At 41.0% G+C, this 24085-nt stretch overlaps 1 protein-coding gene across 3 annotated transcripts in view; it reads right to left on the minus strand.

The window, feature by feature from the left end:
• The window catches only part of LOC126359655 (calpain-A), a 573819-nt gene that overhangs the window by 185875 nt on the left and 363859 nt on the right, over window positions 1–24085 (minus strand). The gene's annotated exons all lie outside the window — the stretch shown is intronic.

Consider the following 24085-nt stretch of genomic DNA (forward strand, 5'->3'; position numbering starts at 1 on the left):
TGGAAATGTCAAGGTGAGCCGCATAGATGGGTCTGAGCGGCCGCTTTTGGATACATAACCATTATGGAAACTGTTCTCCGTGGCGGCCGAAGCTATATTTGAGGAACACGTAATCGTGCGAAGTACGTCTGTGAAAAAGCCACAGAGTGTGTGGACGCAAAGAGCTACTCGATACACTGTTCAGAAAACTCGTCTCTAAAAAAAAGTAGTGCTACTTTGGAAACAATCTTACGTCGATTTTGCACCTGAGAAATCCAGGGTATCTATTCATGACACGTTAAATATGTATTGCCCCTAGCTCTGTCTTTTACTTAAAAGCTTGAAGTTTATTTAGTGCAAAAGTGATACATAGTTACTCTTGCTGTAAAAGGAAAAAATTCTATTACGACCAGCATACAGTCATATCTAGAAACAAATTAAGTCCATAACGTACAAATTGAAGCGCTGTGCGTCACTGCCTCATGTTAGTAACTGACGTACTTGTTATGATAAAGTACTGAATATGGATTAGTGAACAGCGAAAGATATCCATTATATGTGGAAGGTATCTGATAACATTCCACGGCATAAGGTAACAATTTATCACGTAATCCCTAATGGGGTACGGGGATCTTCCTCTCATGGTGCGGCTGCTCCAGGAACACATTACTCAAACCTAAGAAAAAGAAAGGAAATAGTTATAGTTCTTGGTCAGATGTAAATGACTTGTGTCATTTCGAACTGAGGTGTGATCCCGGTCCATTCTCCACGGACAAATAATAATAATAATAATAATAATAATAATAATAATAATAATAACCACTTCTACAACCCTTTAGATCACACATTATCAACAGATACGAAGAAAGTAAATTGGAAAAAAACACTACATGGCAAGCACCCGTATCATCTAACACAGCCACACATCGATCAAGACGCATCGAACACATGGCTAAGAAAAGGCAATATATACAGTGAGACCGAAGGATTCATGATTGCAATACAGGATCGAACAATAAACACCAGATATTACAGCAAGCATATTATTAAAGATCCCAATAACACAACAGATAAATGCAGACTTTGCAAACAACAAATAGAAACAGTAGATCACATCACAAGCGGGTGTACAATACTATCAAATACACAATACTCCGGAATACATGACAATGTAGCAAAAATAATACATCAAAAACTTGCCATACAACATAAACTAATAAAACAACACGTTCGCACATACAAGTATGCACCACAAAATGTACTGGAGAATGATGAATACAAATTATACTGAAACAGAACCATTATAACAGATAAAACACCACCATATAATAAACCTGACATCATACTCACCAATAAAAAAGAAGAAATTAACACAACTAATCGAAATATCCATACCCAATACAACAAATATACAGAAGAAAACAGGAAAAAAATTGAAATATACATCCAACTGGCTGAGGAAGTCAAGGACATGTGGCATCAGGATAAAGTTGACATTGTACCAATTATACTACACAATATCCACCAGTAGATCAATGGAATACAGCTACATCCAAACTTATATATACAACTACAGAAATCCGTAATTATTGATACATGTTCAATTACCCGAAAGTTCTTAAATGCAATATAACATATACCGTACAGTTAAAAGGAAGTCACGCTTGATCAAGGCCGCGTCACTTTCTACTTTTGACCAGACATAACGTCTGAGATAAGAAAGAAACAATAATAATTATAATAACAACAACAATTCAGGGGGAAAGATATCATTCAAATAATTGGCGAATCACGTTTTAGAGATCTACACGATTTAAACTGAAAACAGAATCTCAGAAGGTTTTTAACAGTCTACAACTAATCTACACCCAACTACAATCTGAACTTTAATTAGCGGAAAATACCGTGGTAACTACACAGTTGAGGAACAGACATTTGACCAATTACACACAGATTCCTTCTCTCGATCCCTCCTCTATCACCCAAAACATCCAGTGATGTTATCAAGGAAAAGGCCACACTACGCTTAGAGAGTACCTGTTATAATTAAAGTTTCATTAAACTACCTGTCTGAAGTTATTGTTCTACTGTCTCCATTTACGTATTTTGCTCCCATAGATTTCCTATTTAACCAATAAGAAGAGGCTACTTCGTAGGAAAAAAGCTATGTGACAAATCCTGTTAAAAACTTGCTTATATTATTCATATTCTACCCTCTAGACAGTAGAATTATCTACTAGAAGTAAACAGAGTATCGTTGTAAAAAAATTTCTCTCTCTTCTACGCTTAATGTTCCCACTGACAACAGCATAAGACTTAACTATAACAATTTCGTCTCAACGTGTAACAACTTTAGTGCAACATTCCTCTGTAATGTTTTAACTTATTCGTGCTGCTTCTTGTTCAGCTTCATAGTAAAGCTGCCATCTCTCACCCTAATAGCATGTAATTGGTTTTTTGGGGTTCTATTTAATGTTGCTGTGGTGGTGTGTAAGTGTTATTGTAAAAGTATGAAAATGTAGCAGCAAGAATAACAGTAGTATTAGAAAGAAAGAAAGAAATAATCTCCGATAATTTTTATTTATGTGCTGCTGAGACCGACTATAATGAGTTTCAATAATTCTTTACGTGACTTTTAATGTCACGTACACAAATAATATATCACACCACAACCTCTACCCATAACAACACTAGTGTTGTGAATATTTTTATTTAAAGTCAATGATAAATTATTCAGAGAAAAATTAATCTTACGCACCAGCCATAAAAATTATTTCATAAACGTTAACTCTAAGATTGTTCTACTGAATGTTATTTTCACTGTTAAAATAGAAAAATAATAAATTTCTGTGGGTTCTTGTCCTTGGAGTTCAAATATTGTAATATCGATCGAAAGAATTAGTGTGATTATTTCTGCAGTTTGAAATTGTCGCTCCATACGGTCACGTAATGGCGGCAGACAAGCACAGTCTGGACTGCTGCGGACACAAAACATTAAGAGTTTGTTATCTAATTATAAATAAAAGTCCGTTCACTGGAATTCAGTTTGGTAAATTGTACTTTATATTTTTCTTTTGACCAGTTATGACTACCTTTCACAATATTCAAAAGAACAGACCTCCACTTATCTTCGATCTCATACGCTTCATTCATCATAGAAAACAGATGAAGGAAGATTTCACGGACCATACAATACCAATACATTCTTTTAGTGGTATTATATTTTGTTTGATTATTCTTTGCAGAAAACTGGTTATAAAAATAATAAAACGTTATTTCACAATGCAATAATACATCAGAATATAATAGTAGGTCTTTTCTTACTTCCTCTCATACAGGCTTAAAAGTCATTTCTGGAAAAATATTCGGTAAAATCTCGAGCACTGTCGCATACACTGGCGACACAAAATATTGACGTTGATATTACAAGCACCAACTAAACAGCACACTGCCTGCCTCTGCCGACTCATGCCATTTAACAACGACAAAACTGCAGTGCTGTACGGAATAAAAAAAAAGTGTGAAGTAACCGAATGTACAAAAAACGTACGTAAGACAGAATCGACAAGACTAATTTAAACTTTCAAAACATTACACGTAAAAATCTGTATTAGTCTTACAAGTACTATAGCAAAAAATTTCCACTCACAGTTAAGAACAGACTTTTCTATGATTTTGGAAGGTGTAATATTATTGCAGCTGCCTAAGACAGCTACCTTCAGTTATTATCCCTTACGAATTAATGAAAAATTTTGGGAGTTTGGTCTCTAATTTTCAGTTTATACTCTCTTGTATACGGTGGTTACTAAACGCGGATCTTTTAAGATATCAGGTGAAAAATTTCTGCTCTATTATCACTCTCAGAGACTGAGAAAATAACATTGTGATCACCACTTTGGCATGGAACCTATTAATAATTGCTTGTGGAACTACTATAGGTGTGTAATAGATAATCGTACAAGTCGTACGACAGACTAGGAGTGAATAATGGAAGTTGCATGTTCAAATCACCAGTAAAAGCCTGGTTTTAGCTTTCCGGCGGATTAGCATTGAATATCTCAAACTGTGAGACTCGTTAGACTGTCATTAGGGTCAATCGGAAGTTGGCCAGTGGCACAGATTACTGGAAGACAAAGAGTCTTCCGTTCCTCATCAATTCCAAGAACGTACAGGTCCGGGGCTTGCCTACTTGACACACCATACGTGACAGCAGTCTATGGCTAAATTAGCCGCACATCTTTGCAAACAACGCTACGCAGGTTTACTGTTTTCCCAACGTCGCTGTTCGTCCAAGTGCGGCGGCAATTTAACATTCTGAGTGAACGATGCGAACGAGTGGTCCAGTGAGATGAATCTCGCATAGTATATCACATAGTGGTTTGTGGCAGGGCATACCGTAAAACAGGAGACGGCTTTTCTGTTACTAGCCACCACAGGACGCTGGTGTTAGTTTTATATTTTGGGCCAAGTGTGTACTCACTCTCATCTATGAGGCGGATTGTATTCGTGTCGATGACTGGTCCCGAAATACAGCTACTGCATCAAAAAAATAAAAGTTTCCGCTCTGAGCCTGGCCTAAGGCATGTCATATGGTTTTCAACGTGGCGTTATTGAAACGAAGTGAATACATAATATGCCGTTAAAGTAAAACGATGGATACATATTTTTTAAGAGTGCCCCCCCCCCCCCCTCATCGACAAGAGGTTTCCCAGTAGGACAATTAATGTTACAAAGTGGAACTCTTCCTCCAGAATTACAAGCTGTCAGTTAAACTCTCACAATCGCCGGATATCAACCCTACAGCGCACATTCGAGCTGTTATCAAATGCCATAGCAGAGATAAATACGCAACTCTCTCTAATCCGCAAGAACTGTGTGCACATATATGGCCATCTACTTAGGAATGTATCGCAAACTTCTTATAACCCATACCAGCGTCGCTGACTATTGACTACATATTTTTCTTTGTTAGAAAGATTTCGAAAGGGAGCCACTCAGTCTCGTATAGCTAAGATTCGTGGGCCATATTAAGTATTAACTGCCGCTGCATTCCTTACATTATAAAATTAATAACGTAAAAACGAACGTGGGAAGACTAGGGATATGAAAGAGTTGATATCAAAATTTAAGAATATTTTGAAATATTGTAAGCCGTTGAGTGTTAACTGCCGTACTAACTATAGGGTGTTTCAAAAAGAATGACTTGATTTCAAAACTCTACATTTATTGATAAAATACTACGAACATGGTATAAATCGCAAAATACAAAATTTTAAAATTTTAGCCATGCTGTTACAAATACCTTGTGTGTTCCCCAGCAGCAGCACGAACGACATCTAGACGATAGCTGAATTACTCAGAAACTTTAAGCACTGTATCTGCTTTTACAGAAGTTGTGGCGGCTGTTATTCTGCACTTCTTTATGTCACGAAGTAAAAGGAAAATGAACACATTTTCTATTCTCACAAGAATAAAATCACATGGGGTCACATGTGAGCGATCTTTGAGGCCAAGAATGTAGGGCAGTACCTCGGAGTCCCGTGCACCCTATATAGCGCTGAGGCAGTGTGTCATTGAGGAACTCACGTGCGTTGTGTCAATGTGGTTAGCTCCAATCTGCTGGAAAATAAAGACATCCGAGTCCTCCTAAAACTGTGGAAAGAGCCAATTCTGCAGCATTCTAAGATAACTTATTAAAGTCACTGTTTTCCTCAAAGAAAAGAACGGTTCGTACACTTTTTCACGAGAAATGCCACAAGAAAAGAGAAACGTTCACTGTATATTAGTCTCTTTCGTGCTCAATAATGTCACGAGGGTTCTGGAGTCCCCATATACGAACGTTATGTCTGTTTACTTTGCAACTAACATGAAATATTGCTTCATCACTGAAAATTAACCGTGGGAAAAATGTATCCTTTTCCCTGTCCTTTAGCGGAGCTTTGCTGAAGTCAACCCATTTCCTTTTATCGCCAAGCCAAAGAGCTTGCACTAATTATTGTCGGTATGGTTTATAGACCAAGCGACGCCGTAACACTCAGCAGATAGTCTTATGAAGCATTGCCTGTTCTCTGCTTGCGTGATGAGTAGAGTTTCGTGGACTCCGCTCAACCATTTGCCGAATTTCTTCCACCATGTCATCAGAAGTGCATGGTCAAGCTGGACCTTTACACAAGCAACCTGTCTCTTCCAATTAACGACACCAAAGACGAATGTTTTCGGGTGCAGGCGGATCAGTGCCAAATCTCCAACGAAATGCACGCTGGATCAAAATCACCGACTCATTCTTTGCAAACTGCAGCACACAAAAAGTCATTTTACTTCTGACTGCCCACTGAGAAGACGAATTCACAGCCATCTAATGACGATTTTGTGAAACTCTAGGCCACGCCAATTCAAACGACACTCATTTCCTTGCCGGCACGTCCCATGTTTCATAGTTATTAACCTAAAAAATCAGACCATTCTTTCCGATACGCCCTATATATGGGACAAGCATAAAAATAACATTAACCTTCTTTAAGCGTCAGCTGTGCTATGTACATTGCTGGCGAAGTAAGATGCAGTATTCATTAAGCCTTCAAAACATCTAAAATCTTTAAAGGTTATGAAAATCAAAGCAAAAGAAAGCGTTCACTACATACCTTTTCAACTATAAATTATGGTAAACGAAATTTTAAGGTTATTATCGGCCTTGTGATACTGTCTGACAACTTAAGACTGTGTGCCGGACTAGTTCACGGACATCTGACTCTTCGCTGCAATCTTGTAACCCAGACAAACCCACGATGCCGCCTCGGTTGGTTCCGTTGACAGTATTTCTCCCTGAACAACGGAATAGCTCCAAAGATACATTCTGGGAACAAACCATAGCTTGTGGCTCAAGCATATTCTTTTTGCATGTAGTGGTGGACCTACGTGATATGCAAGAGAGAACCTTTGAGGTATTTGAAAGTAGATAAATAGCGTCTTGATGTGCATCTACATATACGCTCTGTAAGCCCATCGCATTACATAGTGGTGTCTACTTCGTACCCAACAAAGAGAGATTTTCTTATTTCTTTTGCGCGTAAGGAGAGAGGAAAATAGCAGTGTGTATGCTTCGGAGCCTGCTCTTATTCTCACTATTTTTTCTACATTTACTTACTTTAAATTCCCCTATCTCTGTTACACTTTGGTATGGATTGCACCTTCCTGTTGTGATCTTAGCAACGCCTCTATGAGCACTTCCGATGTCCGGAGAGACGCCTACTTGAAACGCTGGAGCAACCATATAGAATTCAACCTCGTGGAGTTTTGTACGGTGTTTCCTTTACAAATCCGTTTTAGTTCGCGGAAACCCTCCCAGCAAATCGTCCATTTGCCTTCCTTAATAATTATTTCAAGTGTCTAGGCTATTTTCAAATCTCTTTGTATTAAACAACGCAGGCTTCAAAAGCTTACAATATCACCGGTGTTCAGGTACTACCTGAGTGTCTGTCTCTCTCATGATTTTGCATCTACCGGATGTGAAGGACCGCAATTCAGTGCACCAAGCTGAAATGCTGGCCAAGAAATTCTGCACTTCATTACAAATTTCTAACTACAGTTTCCTTTAAGCATCAGCATCCTAACCGCACAATCTGTTACTGAATCTGATTGTCAAAAATCTTTTATGCACACTGGGAACAGTATCGGTCCTATCACGCACCTGACGTTACTTCGTGCCTGCTGTGTAAGACGGGAAACGTTTAACAGACTGTCTGTGAAATATTCGTCTGGCCAGTGTCTGAAGGTAGTCCAAATATCTTTGCTGTAAAGATAGGAAGAAAATAAAGGGTTCGGTCTCGAAGCCCAGTCAACTATCCAGTTTTAGCGAGCCAAGAAGTTTTCTAACAGCGCCTACTCCGTTGAAAAAGGGAAGATCCACTCTGGAGCCTTAGCCGTTCTTTTTCCCAGGTACATATTCAGTGTTAGCTACAGAGGGTTACCACAAAATGTAAGCTTCTCTATGATGTACACAAATACTACTACGCAGACACAAAAAAGCATGGTGAACAACGTTTTATAAACAGACTGAGTATCCTTCGGGAATGTCCTCTACAAGCGTCTAAATTTTGCCAAACATGTTCAAAAACCCGAACGAAAGAAGCTGCGAAAAACTCATTCTTTCAAGCAACACACAAATGGTTCAAATGGCTCTGAGCACTATGGGACTTAACTTCTGAGGTCATCAGTCCCCTAGAACTTAGAACTACTTAAACCTAACTAAGGACATCACACACATCCATGCCCGAGGCAGGATTCGAACCTGCGACCGTAGCGGTCGCGCGGTTCCAGACTCTAGCGCCTAGAACCGCTCGGCCACCCCGGCCGGCTCAAGCAACGTACAGTAATCGACTGAAGCATCAGTGAGAGAAACTCGGGCAGCGAAATAAGAAAATTGCAGCTGGTTTCCACCTGATTAGTTTGAAACAGAACAGAACGGAATACGTTAATAGCGCAAGAGCGTGTTGGTTGTCTGTAATTGTGGGTAAGAGAGAGAAACATGTTCTATTTCCGAAGGACCGGCGTCCGCGTGGATCAGCGGCTGGGTGTATGAATTGCTCGGGCTCGTAGCGAGAATTGGAGTTAAGTGAGATAATGGGCTTCTTTAGTGAACGAGACGCGGCTAAGCTGTCCGTGAACACGCCATACGACTGCGAGGCCACCTTAAAGTGGGGTAATTACGTCACAGCCAGATAACATTTCCCGCTCTGTCTTCGTCCATTTAGGCATGAAAGTTATACGCTTCCGTAATCCACTACGCGAAAGAGCATAGTCATACTGCCACTGTTCGAGGCGCTTGCTGTATCCAGATGATCGCAATACTAAATCAGCTGGATATAGTTTTTTCCTATTACAAAGTAATGTAAATGGAATCTTAATACTATCACAGGTGCAGTGGAATTTATTTGCAGATGCAGTGACTATTTGCCGAAACTTTTTCTGAGCCAGAATATTAAGCTATTCAGTTGTTTGCTTATTGTTACACTCTTTTCAAAGAGTGAAAATGTCCAGACCACTAAGATGACTAATTGCGCTGACGTTACGCAGAACGACAAATATGAAACATGAGATTTCAACGTTAACCTCCTTTTCAACGTAAACTGGATGCAAGTATTCATGCCCATTTGTGTATATGTATATTCTCAAAGCAGATGTCGTTACAGGCTGGAAAACAGCTTCTCTCCTGAATAAAAGTGTTTCGAGCAAACTTGAAGAACAATGGACTCATGACTGCTGACAGGAGCGCCTAATTGAGAAATTAGTTCAGTAGTACTCTGACGAAACTTCGTCCGTACGTTCTTTTGACATACACGAACAGCATCAGGATAGAGTGTGTGTACGGGCACAGTGAAACTTCATTTATCCGGACCAAGTGTCACTAGAGTTCATCTGGATTATCTAAAATATATATATTCGGAAAAAATTGACGTGACATTGGTAAACTACCATAAACATATGTATTACATTTGTTTCTGTGCAAACTCAGATTTTTTTCATGTACTGTGCCCCAAGATTAGTACATCTCCTGAAATAACCATTAAGTTTCTTTTGAGCCAAATTCGTGTTTCATTTACGTTCGTGCACCGTATCTATCTACAAGGACACTATCCAAATCACACTTAAGCGCCTGGTAGAGGGTTCATCGAACCACTTTCACATTAATTCTCTATTTATCCACTCTCGAACAGCGCGCGGAAAACTAACACCTGCATCTTTCCCTGATGGCTCTCATTTTCCTTATTTTATTATTATGATCTTTTTTTACTATGTAGGTCGGAGTCAACAAAATATTTACGCATTCTGAGGAAAATGTTGCTGACGAATTTCGTGAGAAGATTCCGCCGCAACGATGAGCGCGTTTGTTTTAATGGTGCCCATCCCAAATCCTGTATCATGTCCGTGACACACTGCCTTACCCCGCGATAGTAAAAAACATGCTTATTTTCGGTGAACTTTCTCGATGTACTCCGTTTGTCCTATCTGGTAATGATCCCAGACTGCGCAGTAATACTCCAAAAGAGGACGGACAAGAGTAGAGTAGGCAGTCTCTTTAGTAGATCTGAAACACTTCGTAAGCATTCTGCCAATAAAACGCGATCTTTGCCTTTCTTACAACATTTTCTGTGCGCTCTTTCCAATTTAAATTGTTAGTAATTATAATTCCTAGGTATTTAGTTGAATTTACAGCCTTTGGATTTGACTGATCTGTCATGTAACGTATGTGGGTGACCTCTCACTTTTCGTTGTTTAGGATCAATTGCCAATTTTTTATTACACAAATATCTTTTGTATATCTTTTTGCAATTTGTTTTGATTTCTGTTGACTTTACTAGTCGATAAACGACAACATCATCTGCAATCAACCTAAGATGGCTGCTCAGATTGTCTCCCAAATCGTGTGTATAGATAAGGAACAGCAAAGGACCTTTAACACAACCTTGGGGACAGCCATAAATCATTTCTGTTTTACTTTAAGACTTTCCGTCAATTACTACGAACTGTGACCTCTCTGACAGGAAATCGCGAATCCAGTCACATAACTGAGACGAAGTCCAAAGTAATCACGCCATTTCACTACAAGCCGCTTGTGTGGCACGGTATCAAAAGCTCCCGGAAATCCAGAAATATCAAATTCATTTGAAATCCCTTGTCAATAGCATTCTACATCTAAATTTATACTCCCAACGGTGTGTGGCGGAGGACACTTTACGTGCCACTGTCATTACCTCCCTTTCCTGTTCCAGTCGCGTATGGTTCGCGGGAAGAACGACTGTCTGAAAGCCTCCGTGCGCGCTCGAATCTCAAATTTTATATTCGTGATCTCCACGGGAGGTACAAGTAGGGGGAAGCAGTATATTCGATACCTCATCCAGAAACGCACCCTCTCGAAACCTGGCGAGCAAGCCACACCGCGATGCACAGCGCCTCTCTTGCAGAGTCTGCCACTTGAGTTTGTTAAACATCTCCGTAGCGCTATCACGGTTACCAAATAACCCTGTGACGAAAACGCGCCGCTCTTCTTTGGATCTTCTCTATCTCCTCCGTTAACCCGATCTGGTAAGGATCCCACACTGTTGAGCAATACTCAAGTACAGGTCGAACGAGTGTTTTGTAAGCCAACTTCTTTGTTGATGGACTACATTTTCTAATGAATCAACCTGGTACCCGCCTTACCAACAATTAATTTTATATGATCATTCCATTTCAAATCGTTCCGCACGCATACTCCCAGATATTTTACAGAAGTAACTGCTACCAGTGTTTGTTCCGCTCTCATATAATCATACAATAAAGGATCCTTCTTTCTATGAATTCCCAATACATTACATTTGTCTATGTTAAGGGTCAGTTGCCACTCGCTGCACCAAGTGCCCATCTGCTGCAGATCTTCCTGCATTTTGCTACAATTTTCTAATGCTGCAACTTCTCTGTATACTACAGCATCATCCGCGAAAAGCCGCATGGAACTTCCGACACTATCTACTAGGTCATTTATATATATTGTGAAAAGCAATGGTCCCATAACACTCGGCTGTGGCACGCCAGAGGTTACTTTAACGTCTGTAGTCGTCTCTCCATTGGTAGCAACATCCTGTGTTCTGTTTGCTAAAAACTCTTCAATCCAACCACACAGCTGGTCTGATATTCCGTAGGCTCTTACTTTGTTTATCAGGCGACAGTGCGGAACTGTATCGAACGCCTTCCGGAAGTCAAGAAAAATAGCATCTACCTGGGAGCCTGTATCTAATATTTTCTGGGTCTCATGAACAAATAAAGCGAGTTGGGTCTCATACGATCGCTGTTTCCGGAATCCATGTTGATTCCTACAAAGTAGATTCTGGGTTTCTAAAAACGACATGATACTCGAGCAAAAAACATGTTCTAAAAAAACACTTCGTGCGAGTAAAGAACTAGTTGTGTTTCACAAGAAAGATATTTTTCTTAAATCCGTGTTGGCTGAGTGTCAGTAGACCGTTTTCTTCGAGGCGTGCGCGTGTGCGCGCGTTAAACCGGGGACCTAGAAACAACGGAAAGGCTTCGTCCCACCCTACAAAAGGCCACAGCAGCCCAGCACCCCACCGCCGCCCCACTCCGAACTCAGGGCTGTTGTGCGACTGAAGTGTAATTTACGAAGTCGTCCTGGATTACTGGAACACAGGAAATAACCACTTTTGTTTGTAACTGTCGATGAATGGGTTGTTTGACGGATACATGTCAGGCTACACACCCAAAAATTCGATAGGTCCTGGACATTTTATCACGACGGTTACGGCCACCGCTGCTTCCTTCAACGCTTAATGCCACGTTCTACCGGTCTTCCGATAGCCATTTGTAACTATAGGTGCCCCCCTAATTTGAGTGAGCTGGTTAACAGGTGGAAGCACAGGAACGTCCGCCGCTTACAATACTACCACTCTTTTTGTTAATGATTACTTGGTTTGTTCCATTACTTTGACAGGATTAATTACAGGCGGAACTTCTCGCCTGAGTAACGGTAACACCAAAATTTCCGGTGCATTTTACACAAGGGAATCACATTAGTACGTTCGAATACCTCTTCTGCTCCTCTAAAGTAAATCGACGGTATTTTATTGGTATTCAATTGTTTCGAACAAGCCGTCTTCTTTTCCTCGCACACTGTGGCTTGCGATACCAGATAAAGCCTTGAAAGTTGAAAAAAAAATACATAGTAATGACCGCAAGTACTACTGTATCGTTTTTATAATACGACGACTTATTGAGCGACTACGTTCGAAAAGGGCCCAGGAAGACCAAACGGCACCGACCGACCGCCATGTCATCCCCAGCCGATAGGCATCGCTATATACTGATGTGGAGGGGCGTAAGGTCAGCACACAGCTCTCCCAGTCGATGTCAGTTCCTGACCTGATTTCATAAAGCGATATCCCGTAAAATTCCCGCTGTTTAGCTTGTTAGTGATTAGATATTTCCGTTTTTCGAACTTTCAGTACATGAGAGACTACTGATAACCTTCATTTTTACTGTTCAAACTTTCAAATAATTTCATGAAATGATAGTCAAGCTCCACACTATTTACCAACATTGCTTAGGGAGACGGAAGCCACAAGCTCTCAGTTCTGAAAAAGCCTTTCTTATCAAGTTTGTTCCTCTGGAAATGTTCTGGAGACTAACAACATGGTGCTTGTTTTAAAAAAATGGCTCTGAGCACTATGGGACGTAACATCTGAGGCCATGAGTCCCATAGAACTGAAAACTACTTAAACCTAACTAACCTAAGGACATCACACACACATCCATGCCCGAGACAGGATTCTAACCTGCGACCGTAGCGGTCGCGCCATTCCAGACTAAAGCGCCTAGAACCGCTCGTCCAGATGCTTGTTTATCGGTGTAGACACTACGCTAAAGTACTCCATATAAGAACGAGTAATCAGTACTCTGGAAAAAAATTACCATTGATGTAATGTAGAGGTATTATTCAAACATTTTATTGCTAGACCGTGAAGCGAAAGGTACCAACAGAATTAGCATTTTATGCTGCTTCATTGTCATTCATTGTCATGTCTGTGACAAAAAGTTTGTGAGATGTAAATAAGCGCCCTAGTAGTCGCTTGATTGGCTTAGGAAAGATAGATAAAAAAAAGGATAACTGCATCACGTTTCCCATTACAGTTCTCACGATTGTATACCCCGTTTTCCATTTCCATTACCTCTATTCCAATCGATGAAAACTTATGTTCTACGTTTTATCTGAATATTGTTTGTGATGTTAGAGACTAACATGTTACTGCCAGGAGAAACCGTTATACGACCTTTATTTATTTCTCGTACTACTTTCTTTAGAACTGCTCTGTGTTTATATAATAGGTATTTTAACATTTTTTTAAATCATTACACGTTTTGATTACAATGTTATATCTCAGGATAACTACAGAGCCACGGGGGATTAGCCGAGCGGTTTAACGCGCTGCAGTCATGGACTGTGCGGCTGGTCCCGGCGGAGGTTCGAGTCCTCCCTCGGGCGTGCGTGTGCGTGTGCGTGTGTGTGTGCGTGTGTGTCCTTAGGATAATTTAGGTTAAGTAGTGTGCAAGATTAGGGACTGATGACCTTAGCAGTTAAGTTCCATTAGATTTCACACATATTTGAACATAACTACAAAAGTAATAATGTTAACAATAACAGCAATAGCAATAAATAGTTAAGAAAAAGGAAAATGAATGAATGTATATGTAGCAGTACCAAATTAATTGAGACTTTAAATGGGTTGCGGAGCACCAAATGTAAAGTCACGTGTTGATGAGAGGATATACAACCAATCAGCAGTGAGTTTAAACCGGCAGTCAGTAAAACGTTACATGATCTTTTCGTACTCTCTTCGCTAGTTATGAATATGAAACACGGCTTTTGCTCATTAGTTAGAAGTAAGTTTGACATATTAATAAAGCCCTATTACTCAAAAATTTATTGGAATATGACAACCACAAAAACAAAAAAGACAACCACAAAAACAAAAAAGACAACCACAAAAACAAAAAAGACAACCACAAAAACAAAAAAGACAACCACAAAAACAAAAAAGACAACCACAAAAACAAAAAAGACAACCACAAAAACAAAAAAGACAACCACTAAAACAAAAAAGACAACCACTAAAACAAAAAAGACAACCACTAAAACAAAAAAGACAACCACTAAAACAAAAAAGACAACCACAAAAACAAAAAAGACAACCACAAAAACAAAAAGACAACCACAAAAACAAAAAGACAACCACAAAAACAAAAAGACAACCACAAAAACAAAAAGACAACCACAAAAACAAAAAGACAACCACAAAAACAAAAAGACAACCACAAAAACAAAAAGACAACCACAACACAAAAAGACAACCACAACACAAAAAGACAACCACAACACAAAAAGACAACCACAACACAAAAAGACAACCACAACACAAAAACAAACAGGAAAGCTACTTTGCGAGCTTTAGTAATCACAAAATCCCACACAATCTAATTTCAATACTACTTAAAGAAACGCCCAATAAAAAATGCGAGTCACAATTGTTTACAAGCCTGTTTCATAAACCGCATCTGTTTGTTGGCTGTGATCATATGTAAAATGAAACTACTTGTAGTGGCTTTGAGTACAAATTATTAATTAGCTTATTTACAGATTGTGCACTCAATCCCTGTCTTGAGCTGGTGCGCGGTTACGGTGTACCCACTGAGCCTCTACTCAGCAGTGTGCTGCTCCCGGGCTACTACGTTCGAAATTGTAACACCGTTGCACCATTTCCAGAAAGGCGACGTCCTCTTAGAGACGACTGTTTGACAGCACATCGTTAACGGGATTCGCGAGTACACATCCAAGGTCGTCGCCAGGAGTGTGTCCACAGCGGCTGTTCAACATTTGCCGAGGCACCCGTGCCGCGCCAGCTACAGGAAGCAGCCGCCAAGGCCGGACGGGCGAGCGAGCGCCAGTGACGTCATCACAGCCTAAGCCGTTGGGCACGAGTAGCGACGTCGTAACTGGCGCGTCGTACCTGAAGCAAACGTCTTGCGCGCAGACAGCCCCACAACCGGTACGGGCGTGGATTCTTAAGTTGCTTTGGTACAAATCAACACAGCGAATGGAGTGACACCCTTTTTTACAGGATGCGTTCAAATTTTCAGCATAATCTTGTCGTTCCAGGAAGACAGTCTGACGCCTCGTATGTAACATGGTCAGATTTCACTCTTTCCTTTCATTTTCAGAAGCTCAAAATTTGAATAAGAAGCACTTCCTGGGCCGATATGGTTAGGCAAGTTGGGGAGTTTTTCACCAGGTGGTACTTGATTCGAATCATGGTTATTAATAAAAATTTCTTATACTTACTGTAAGTGGAGGATCGTCATACTAACAAGGGAAGGACATCAAACACTGCCAAATCAAATAGGTTAATTTTTGACAGGTCGATGGTTTATTAACAAAGCGTGAGGACTAAGATATTTTGGCTCACTACCTCCCACATTCTTAGAAAATCGCCCAATTTGTTCATGACACTATATCGAACTCAGAATTATCTGGACCGATAGACAGATGTAAACTGAGCGACATTTATCGTTGCGTATGTTGGCCGAAAACGCGGATTTTCCGAGAAACCGATAAACCAAGAAAAGAAACTATTACGCCTGTCGCTTATACACACATGAAGGTAAAACTGCTTCAGGGAAAGCGGCGCTAGCCGAGTGATCACGACACCTGGTTCGTGAGCGGAGGTTCCGCGTTCGATTCCTCCATGGATGCTGCATTTTTTTGTTTTGCATACGTAACTTTCTCAGTTTCGGAACTGCTTTGAATTATAGGGTTCATAAGGTAAATAAATAGGGAGTGTAACTAATAAATATTTCGATCACTCCGATTATTGAGTAATTACAATTTTCATCCTAATCGTTTTGCGAACGCTCTTATGTTCAATGTTACATATACTCACAGTTGTTCGAGCAACTAGGTGGGTGGTACTTACCACACAAACATTCGAAGCAAATACATTCCCTGCACCAAGCACATCTAATGAATGTATTTTGAGAACAACTACTACATTTCTTCCCCAGATTCGGCAGAAAACTTGGTTAACATTAAAAAAAAGTCATGTTCAGAAAAATTGAATATCTTGAATCATTAGAGATAGGACGCTCATAGTCACGATTAGAATTTGAACCTTGACGGCCCGCGGGTTCAAGGCTAACTTCGATATCGCGGCGGAACACCACCTACCGGTAAAATACGCTTGTGGCTGTGGCTGCCTGCTTATTCTCATTCTTCGGCGACGTCGTCTAACAGATCGCCTCGTCGCACAAAATCGTGTATTCGAGTAAAATGTATGGTATTTTCTGGTGTGTTTTATTTGCTATTTGAATGTGTTCTTCGGTTATTATCGTGGAACACATGACGTGATCAGATCCTCTTCGGTCAAATGCTGTAAACATGAATCCAGCGCCGTCTTCGATCTTCGCTTCGACGCATCGCTGTGGAGGCCGTTATCTTCGGGCTCCTATTCTTTACCTATCGTTGTTACCATTTTCACTTTTGTCAGATATTTTCGATCTTTCCACAATATTTTCCTGCAGTGTTCGGTATAGTTGTTTTGTCTGCAATGATTGCGGTATTTCCCAAAATATTCTCGTACTAATCTCGTAATACTCACGTTACCCGGCCAAGAGCGAGCAGGTGAATGAGTTACCTGGATAGCGTTGTCCCTTAACTATTGTAAATCATTACAACAAGACGTTGTCTGACGATTAAGGTACACGTCAACGGCAAAGTTCACAACATGAACAGCGATACCAGTTCAAAGCACGGTCACAATAAGCGTGAAAATAACCATGTTTTGAGAGGGTATCCACGAGAGAGTGTCCGGTACTCCGAGCACAGCAATACAATCGGCAGCACATTGCGTGAACGGAACCTGAATGTATGGTGACGGATGATCTGTTGTGTAGTCGCGGCCTTTATACAGTTGCCCATCATTCGGGCTGCCCGGTTGGTGTTATTTGTGCAGACAGCGTCACCAAGGTCATATTCATCTCACTGTACACGATTATTCGTGTTTGCACCTTATGATCGTTCACAGCTCCAAGTTTGCAAGATAATGCACCTGTTTTAAAGATTGACGTTCCATGCTGGTGTTGTACACATAGAAATACAAAACAACCTATATGATGTTGCGGTTAATTGTGGCGTCAGTAGTGTACGCATTGCCAAGGAGCACAAAAGTATTTCCCGCTGGGCGGAGTCGAACCCGCGACCCTTTCAATACAAATCTGTTATCGTACCGCTTAGCCAAAAACCATTTCACACTGTCACAGCGACAATTGATAAGGTGCACATGGTCATAGATCCGTACGAAAGTTCGTTTTATTTCTTAAACGCTTGGCCATCTGAAGTTCCCACTTAGGGTACTATCTTGTCTCACCACGCCCTACATGTACCATGAATTTGGACGAATTCGGCGATGACGAGTAAGCGTCCTCTCCCTGTCAGTGGAAATTCCCACAGATGAACTTTGGAACCAGCATGGATGGCTGTACCACAGGGCACCACCCAAGTCTTATACGCGTCAACGCCATCACGCATGGAGCAAGTTATCACGGCCTTGGCTGGCCCTGTGCATTCTAGGCAACAGGACACATGATGAACCTAGGTGACTGAAATACTAATCATTTCTGCAGAACATACTAATGTACATGTCCTGTGAATATGAACACTCTGTCTCAAGTCATTCAATGTGTTCTTTTTTTTCTGAACGTGAGTGTATGATGGTGTGATTCCCGTTTGGTTTCCAGAGGCCGGTGGCAATTTTGAAGCACTGAAATGTTTTTAACTTTGCGATGAAAATAAACGTATCGGTGGTACATAAGTGTACCATCTGGTGGTATTACTTTTGCCGTGTAAGTCTGTTAACGCTTATCTACTGTAACTATGTGTCATACATAACAGTACTTGTTTGTGTACCAAACGTCCACAATATACCTTTTTAAAATCTCCGATATTTTTTATCACAGTGTTCGAGACGTATTTCGTAGCGTGCCTTTGACGAATTTTATACTCTGGTTTGGGATTCTTTGCCCAAGATAAAAAAAACAAAAATTGTAAAATCGTTGTTAGTCGTAAACTGAAGCGCTGCACCTGACCTGCAGCCCACTGCTGGAGCATTCTCGTTGCCACATAGTCTTAACGACGGCGAGATTTGACAAATCGATCGGATGTTTATTTATCGACTGGTATTTGTCGTACCTATTCCCTCTTTGTTAATGACCTCTTTTTCCACTATGTTTTTTTTTTTTCTGAGCCGTTGTTACTCCTTTCTTTTGCAGATTCCAATGTGGATGCTTCCGCTTTTACTTTAACTGCAAACAGTATTGTTACGTAGCTCCAACTGTTTAATTTCCAGCTCATAATTCTCATCCGCAACTGATGGAGCAAACCGTGACTTGAACGTCACTGAAATGTAACAAGTTTCAACATATTCCATTTAATCACTTTCAGCTTCGCGATACAGTTCTGCAGCATTAACAGAAGCCATTTGTTCTGCGGCTCCAAAAATCGCTCTACGATAGCCTCTCCTATTTGGAACGTCGAGAAACTAAATTACCATGGTCCACCTGCTTGTAATTCTTGCATAAGCCAAACCGTAGCTTCGGTCACTTCCCTCTTTTCTTCTGTGTCAAACTCTCAAATACTCATTTCAATGCTGGTCGAAGGCAGAGCGTCATCCACTACTACAATTGTGCAACTACACAATTATGGTAAATAATATATTACTACATAATGCAACACGGGATTTACTTACTGCACATTTATTACTTACGAAAGATCACTGTATTGTTTCACAAAAAGTATTGTATTCCGCGGAATGCAATAACTGTTCACTGCAAGTACGCTCGAGGCTTCCGACAGACTAACCATGGAAAGCAACTCCTTCATGTTGGAAATCCTTAATCTTCGTATCACAATCAATGACAAACAGGAAACAAGGGCAATGCACGTGGAGTCTTATCTGCGTGTACTCAATGTAGCTCCTCGAAATAAAGCGTCCCATGATAACTTGCTATAGTTCCTCCAAGAATTCACAGCAGTCCTTGTAGATCCGGTTTTCACACAATAAGGCTTATAAGGTTACTTCTCCACTATTCAAACTGCTTTGAGATAATTAATTCACTTAACCTCTTATTCCCTACTGATTCATTTACCTTATGAACCCTTTAATTCGAACCAATTCCGAAGTTTCATATGCAAAAACAAGGAAAGCATTTCCTTGTAGCATTCAACCGCGGGATCTCCGCTCACGAAGCAGATTTACCTGTGTGTGTGTGTGTGTGTGTGTGTGTGTGTGTGTGTGTGTGTGTGTGTGTGTGAGCGACAATCTTAAAAGTTTTACTTTATTTCTCAGACAACGTAAAAGATGAAAAATTCTCCGTTTACAACCAGCTATCGATTCGGTTAATTTGGGAGTCGATTTAGTGTCAAGAACTTTAAGGGCTGTTCTCTCAAGATGTGGGAGGTAGTGAGTCAAAACAAAACACAGTCTTTACCTTTCTTTCATACACAAGCGATCTGTGAAAAATGAACCTAATTGGTTGGCCGTGTCGGACGTCTTTCTCTTGTAAGTGCCAATGGTATAGCTTAAATCGCAGAATCTTTCCGGACTCTCTTATGGAGGAAAGCCAAGTGACACATTCAGATTCTATTGTTGTTATTATTGTTTCCATAGCGATAGAAGAGATCAGCTTGTTAAGCATTTCACGATGGAAAATAAAAAGATAAAAAATAAGCCAATAAATAAAATTTACGTCTAAATATCTATATTTATTTCCTCTTTAATTGCAACTGGTTCCAAAATCACAAAACTTCATGTTTAGTTACATGACTAAGTTATCTACACATTTGTATCCGAAAATTTTTCATGTCACCGCGAGGCACCACTACCTGTCAACGCTTATGGCTACATGGGAATATGCCGCCTTAGGGTTACATGGTAGATTTGCGGAATCAACGACTACGGCATTATGTGACAGAGAATGAAAACTTGTGACTTTGAACCCAATTGCAATTAAAGAGAAGAACGACAAATAAAGCGTTCTGGACCCGAAAGTATGAAAAGGAAATAAATAATAATTTTTGCGTCTGGAAACAGTAACATGCTGCTCATCGGATGGGAGCTTTGTGCTCGGTGTGGCTCTGTTCCTGAAAAGCATCCAAGGTACAACCACTGAGTTTCGCTCTCTTCCTAGCTTTCACAAAAATTGCGAGTCTGCAGTACTGTTGCTACGAGGCACCCGAGGCGTTATTCTAGCGCCAAACTGTAACGGCTTTCCTTGCCCCCATAAAATGGCAACTATCCTTCGCGAAGTGTGAATGCTTTATATCAAGTGTAAGTGTCTATTGTTGGTAATAGATGAGTCGAAGAAGACTTTTTGCGGAATGATGGTGACAGAGAAACCCACTGCCGGTAGATAGCCTACTGCTATCTAATAGCCGAAGGGGGCTGTGGAACTTCCGTCCTCATCCTACGGACATCTCCGTAAGCGGTGCCTCATGTCCTCATCTCATGAAACACTGCGGAGAGTTGCGGAATCTAACCCATGACAAGAGCACAGTATGGTGATGAGGATTCCTTAAGAATCCTAAATATGATCACTACTTCAATCTCATCCTCACAGATGTAAGCGAGTTGAGAGTTTAACATCCAGACCACGACGTCATGAGCTCGCTGGCAAGGGCGGGAAAGGGAAACATTCGTGCGACCTTGTTGAAGGAAACAACTTTGCTTTAAGTGATTGAGGGAAATCAGACGGAAAACATTCGACACAGGATGATTAGGGAATAAGATTCTAACCTTCGGATACCAGTAGGCAGCACAACTATTCGATAACATCAGTGCCGCTCGTGTTCGAAGTAATGTCTTGTTTGTGTAGTCTCGTCCAGAAATCGCGGTGCCACTCCGAAGTCGGCAACGCGAATCAATACCACAGACGTTGTCGACGTCTCACGGCAATCCGAAACGATGTATAGAAGGCCCTCCTGAAGACCACGCCTCCCAGCACCTTTACACTGACGTCAATAAAGTGTCGACCGTATGCAAGAGCTCAGCCTAGTTCGAGACCTCAGCTACAGCAGTCTACATCAACGTGTACGATAGTGAAAGTTTAATGTTTAAGATGAACTTGCACCGTTGTAAATGTCCAACATTGTACCTCAAGAGAACAGCTTATTACTTAGTGCATCAAGTGATGCTTTCATCACGAATGACAGTTGTAAATTACCCAATACTCCTGTGGCAAAGTAAATCTTTTATTCATTTATGTAATAAAGTTATCTATTATTACATCTGTTGTAGTTAAAAATGAACGATCTCCCAGAGCACTCAAAAAACCCACAGCTGTGGCCAGAGCATTGTTTCGTCTCGTCACACTTTGGACATCCTATAGGTGAACAAGCAACCATATGGCGCTTCGACTGTTGTGGTCTTCTGCGTTGAGTGTCTTCTATATCTAACTGCTTTCTACACACAGAATCGACATAAGCCTTTCAGTTTATGACGACTTGGCAACTGGGCTGTCAGTGGCATTAAAATATAACCAACTTGAGCCTAAGCAATCTGGAAGCCAATATCTCATCAACTCATTCAACATCTGATTCGATCTCTCAGCGTGTTTACTACCTGATTGTAGCCGATGGTAGGAATGCTGCTTATATGGCAATGCTTACGTCATTCTCATGTGAAATTCTCCCTTACGTTTCACCACTACCACCGTTTAACATTACTTTCAAAGTGACAAGCGCTTGGTGAAAAGGAAGAAGAGGTGCAGGCATGTGGAGGGAGCTGAGGTTTCAGTTTTTTATTATAAATTGTCCTCACATTTGGTCTAAGGTACTGGAAGCAGCGTCATCTAATAGATGGTATGTGTGCTAGCACGCAACTAGACAGCATTCGCTCGCAATCGGTACAACTAAGGATTCGAAAACTTGTGCGATACCTAGTACAGCAAGCAGAGAGCCACGAAGACGAGTCTGTCCGCTTTTCTCCACGGAGGTGGAGGGGCTGGGGAAGGAGGGGTTGAAGGTGGGGCTACGACAGACGAAGTGGGTGTCTACCGCACGTTGGGGGGGGTGTGGCGAGTTGAGGTGAGTGAGGTAGGTATGAGCAGTGTGGGCGGCTAATAACGGCTGCGCTGTGCCACGCAGCACAGCCCGCTGGAATTTCCGTTCACCGCCCTTGTAGCACTGCCTCCAAATTAACACGGCGTTCCATTCTGTCGGCTGTAAGCTTTGACTGACTTATTCTGAGCCTCATCCAGCAGCAGTCAATTTCCAGGTTCCGATAAGCCACACTCCTCCATCGTCATACTAAAAGATACGTTTGACCATGATGCTATTCCAAAAATCCATGTTCGATAAAGAAAACTAAACTACATTCCCGAGTGTATGACGCCACGCGGTATCGACGAAGCGCTGCCGTCACCCCTCTATTACCTCCTTCGATTTCATTATGGAGGACCATTCACCCTGCCATTTATGTTCGCTTTTCCTAGCCGAAGCAATCACTTCTCCTATAAGCGGTTCCTCACTTCTTGTCCCTTCTAAAGTATTGGGACCTTGAAGCGTCAGGTGTCAAATAATACTGTTACGGAGAAAAAAAATGATAGTCTATTTTTCCTCAGCTGAGTAACTTTTTAAATGGCTATCGATTTTGAAGCAGTTACGGCTTCTGTTTCACAGTGTTTCCAGATCGATAGCAAATAAATGAAAAAATAGATAGCTGAGTGGAGGCAAATAGCAAGACAATAGCCTTTGTTCTCCAAACAAAATGAAGTTCCTCGGCAGTCCCGGCGAAGACCGTGAGCACACTTTCGACAAAGAGTCCTTGGCTGTCGAGAGAGTAGAACCTTAGACCTCCACATGGCAGTCCGACACGCTAGCCGCTTTAATTAGGACGCTTACGTTGCTCAACTGCTTATTTAATGGAAGTTACTTCGATGTTTTATTTTTAAATTAAAAAATATTTCTCTTGTAATGACAATCTCATTCCGATCAGCTAGTTATCCAGGCTACGATCGACTCAACAGAACAACAGCCTTCTAAATAAATTAGCTGCAAGCATTAGCAGATCCACTTCTAATAAATTCGTTTTACCTAATAGTTTACCTGAGTCGAAACAAGGCCCCCGGAGTAGACAACATTCCATTAGAACTACTGACGGCCTTGGGAGAGCCAGTAATGACAAAACTCTACCAGCTGGTGAGCAAGATGTATGAGACAGGCGAAATACCCTCAGACTTCAAGAAGAATATAATAATTCCAATCCCAAAGAAAGCAGGTGCTGACAGATGTGAAAATTACCGAACTATCAGTTTAATAAGCCACGGCTGCAAAATACTAACGCGAATTCTTTACAGACGAATGGAAAAACTGATAGATGCAGACCTCGGGGAAGATCAGTTTGGATTCCGTAGAAATGTTGGAACACGTGAGGCAATACTGACCTTACGACTTATCTTAGAAGAAAGATTAAGAAAAGGCAAACCTACGTTTCTAGCATTTGTAGACTTAGAG

The sequence above is a fragment of the Schistocerca gregaria genome, chromosome 1 (assembly GCF_023897955.1).
Source record: "Schistocerca gregaria isolate iqSchGreg1 chromosome 1, iqSchGreg1.2, whole genome shotgun sequence".
NCBI classification, from domain to species: Eukaryota; Metazoa; Arthropoda; class Insecta; order Orthoptera; family Acrididae; genus Schistocerca; species Schistocerca gregaria.